Source organism: Spinacia oleracea, chromosome 4 (assembly GCF_020520425.1).
Source record: "Spinacia oleracea cultivar Varoflay chromosome 4, BTI_SOV_V1, whole genome shotgun sequence".
Taxonomy (NCBI): domain Eukaryota; kingdom Viridiplantae; phylum Streptophyta; class Magnoliopsida; order Caryophyllales; family Amaranthaceae; genus Spinacia; species Spinacia oleracea.
Window position 1 is genome coordinate 61827824 of NC_079490.1, and position 3604 is coordinate 61831427.

The 3604-nt window shown below is 42.3% G+C and overlaps 1 pseudogene; it reads left to right on the forward strand.

Annotated features, from left to right (window-relative positions):
* The first annotated feature begins 952 nt into the window (after nt 1–952).
* On the forward strand, nt 953–1046 carry LOC130460366 (uncharacterized; annotated as a pseudogene).
* Nucleotides 1047–3604: the final 2558 nt, after the last annotated feature.

Genomic DNA, 3604 nt, shown 5'->3' on the forward strand with positions numbered 1-3604 from the left:
AGGCGGGAGTGGTGGAGGTGCAACGCCATAACCACTTGGGTTGGATTGATATTGGTTGCAAAGGTCCTCGGTCCATTGAATCCGGGAGGTGGCAAATGAGAGGCACCATAAGGAACTCCCGAGTTCAAAGGATAACCCCCACTTGAGGCACCCCTAAATTGCCCATAAGAGTAGTTATAACCCCCTCTACCTTGATGGTTGGGATTATAACCCCCTTGGTTGTATTGGCCTTGATTGCCAAAACCTTGAGATTGACCGTAGGGCACTTGGCTTTGATAGCCTTGTGCTCTATAGCCACCTCGGCCTTGGTTATCATACCCACTTCCTTGGCCATAGCCTTGGTGGGGACCATACATGGAGGGCCTTCTAGGTTGCCTAGAAAAATTAGGATTGTTAGGGTTATCATTCCTAGACCTCTCATTGATGGCATTAGCATACTCTACATCAAACTCTCCTTCATACGAAGGGCCATAATCCACAAATGACAAGTTATGAACTAAAGGGCGTGCATCGGGGGAATGATTATAGTCTTGACAGTTTTCACAAAAGAATGTGCCCGGAGGCATTGAGCCATAAGAACTAACCTTGCCCTTCCCCTTATTGAGAAGAGTGGCCGAAGGAGATGGAATTGTGGACGGAGATGGAGGCTTGCTTGCTGCACTTCCCACAAATGGTGTATTTTCAAGCTTCTCTAATTTCGAGCTAAGCTTCTCTATCATCCGTGCTTGCTCTATGGCGTACACCGAACCCTTTCCATCCTCAATCCTACTTTTCCCAACATAACTTCTTGCACCTACATGCCAAGATTGGTAGTTTTGAACTACATCTTCAATTATCTCCTCAATTTGATCTTCCGTTTTGTTCATGATAGGGCCTCCCGCGCCCGCATGTAAACTTGTTTTCGAGCTTGGACTCAATCCTAGGTAAAAAGTTTATAGCAACAACCACTTGGGAACCATGATGAGGGCATTCCCTTTGGTACTCCTTGAATCGGTCCCAAGCCTCGAAAAACGATTCATCACGCCCTTGCTCAAATGATTGATTCTTGTAGCGAAACTCCCCCGTCTTCCCATGAGAGTAGAACTTGTTCAAGAAGGCACTAGTTACTTCGTTCCATGTGCGAAGTGAGTTGGGCTTGACCTCCTTGTCAAGCCAATCACTAGCACGCCCAAGCAAAGAGAAGCGGAACAAAGTCAATCTCACATAATCCGAGGTTACACCGTTGTGTTTTATTGTGTCACAATAGTGCTCAAACTGCTTGAGATGCTCGTGAGGCGACTCATTGCTTTTCCCACAAAAGGGATGACTTTGCACCAAATTGATCAAGGCGGGCTTGATCTCAAAATTGTTAGCACATATAGTCGGTGCTTGAATCCCACACGTAGCCTCAAATGCTCCCGGTATTCCCAAGTTCTTAACCGGAAGAGCCATGTTCTCACTAGCTTGCTCACTCACTTCTTGTTCCGTGTCAACACTGAAAGCCTCAAACCGATTATGATTTGACGAGCTAGAACGCGCACGCCTAAGTCTCCTTAAAGTCCTTTCCAATTCAAGGTCAAGAGGATGGAGGATCCTTTGACGAGCACGTCCCCTATCAAGCATAAACACTCAAGAAAACCGTGAGCAATGCAAAGGAAAAACTAAAGCAAGAATGAAATATAATTTTTTTGTATTTTCAATTAATGAACTAGTCTCAACTAAACTCAATAACAACGACCGTTCCCCGGCAACGGCGCCATTTTGATAAGCGTATTTTCCGTCGTTGATAGAAAATCACCTATGCAAACAATATTTATAAAACCACTTCAACTACCGGCAAGCGGTAAGCAAAGGGATCGTCCCAAAGAAACGGTGAATTATTGAGTTGGAAGTCAATCTAGTTCGATCAAAGATTTGTTGTGAATTGTCACTTTTTAAGAGTCTAAAAACAAATAAAGAACTATGTAAAATTGAATCAAGAAAGGGAAATGTTAGGCAGTCGGGGATAGCCTAGGGAAACCGGGAAAAATCAATTCAACTATTTAGCAATGGTGATCATGCAACGAAATGGTGATTAGGCAAATGGCATCTAAAGACGAACCCGCCACCTCTCGGATAGGGAACGCTAAGCGTCTAATCCACGGAAGAGCTTTCGCCTAATCACAGACTAAACTAACTAGCATATAATAGGTACCGCCATTTGATCAACACAAGATAGGTCCACAATGTCTTGCCAAACCTATCCTATGGTTCCACGGAAATCTAATCGAATAGCATTTGCAACTACCACTCAACTAGCATGGATTTCCTATCATCAAATCTTATTTAATCACATGAATCAACCAACAATCAATAATCTATTTCCCCTAATTCATCCCCTATTTTCTCCTCTTTCCCTAACCTAAAACTACTCACTAATCATCCTAACAATCAAGCTATCCATTAGTTCAAAACTAGCTATCATGAAATTATAGGAGAAGAAGTAGAGAATAGGAAACTCAATTGCACAATCAAATCAAAAACTGAAAATCAAAGTAACAAGCAAAATTGAAATCAAGAACTCAAGGTATTGAGGAATTGCAAAACAATTATCAACTAAGCAAGTGCAAGAATTAAAGAACTAAGAATTCAATTGCATAAAGAAGAGAAGAGTTGAAGAAAATTACTGAATTGATGCTTGGAATTAAAGAGTTTCTCTCTCTAGATTGAAGAACAAAATCACAAAACCTCTCCAATTGAAAGTGTAAAAATATGAAATGTAAAACATGAAAGCGTAAAATGAAAATAATCAAAAATCCTATTTATACTAAACCCCAAAAATAAGAGTTTTAAACTCGAAAACTGAATCCCACGCAGCCGTACGATCGGGCAGACCCAGGTGCGATCGTGCTGTGCATCAATGCGAACGGGCCCTGCGACGATTCTTCTCCCTCGTGCCGTGCGAACGTGCCCAACAACCGTGCGATCGCACGGCTGTAACTTCGCTAAATCTCAGAAAATCCTCGTGTGCTTGCACAGGAATTTAGTGCGAGCCCACCGAAATTCCGTGCGAGCGGGCTCCTCTGTGGTGCGATTGCACAAAATCACTCATAGTTCCTGCATCGATTTTGCGGATTTGTGCGAGCACACGAATTTGAGGCACGAGCGCACACACTGCCTTCACTTTTGGAGCCAACTCTGTAGACCCGTGCGAGCGCACAAAATGTCCGTGCGATCGCACGACACCTGCTCGAGCAAATCTCAGCTGTTTTTCCATCATTTTCAACATTATCACCTGAAAAGCACAAAGATGGAAAAGGGGAATAAAAGAACAGCAAAACTATATAAAACTAACAAAAAAGCATAATAAAACACTATAAAATCCTAGCCTAGAGCGACATAAATGCCACTCATCAAACTCCCCCAAGCTAAGCGTTTGCTAGTCTCTAGCAAACAACACTCAACTAGGGAAGAATGAGCAACCTATCAAGTTCTAAAATTTACCAAAATCGAAATCTAGCAAATCTAATCAAGGCAAGACTAAAAATGGAAAACGCAAATCAAGAAAAGAGAGAAAGAAAAGAAGAAAAGAAAAGAGAAGAAAAGAAATTAAACTACAAAATCCAAGATGGGGGCTTTATTATGG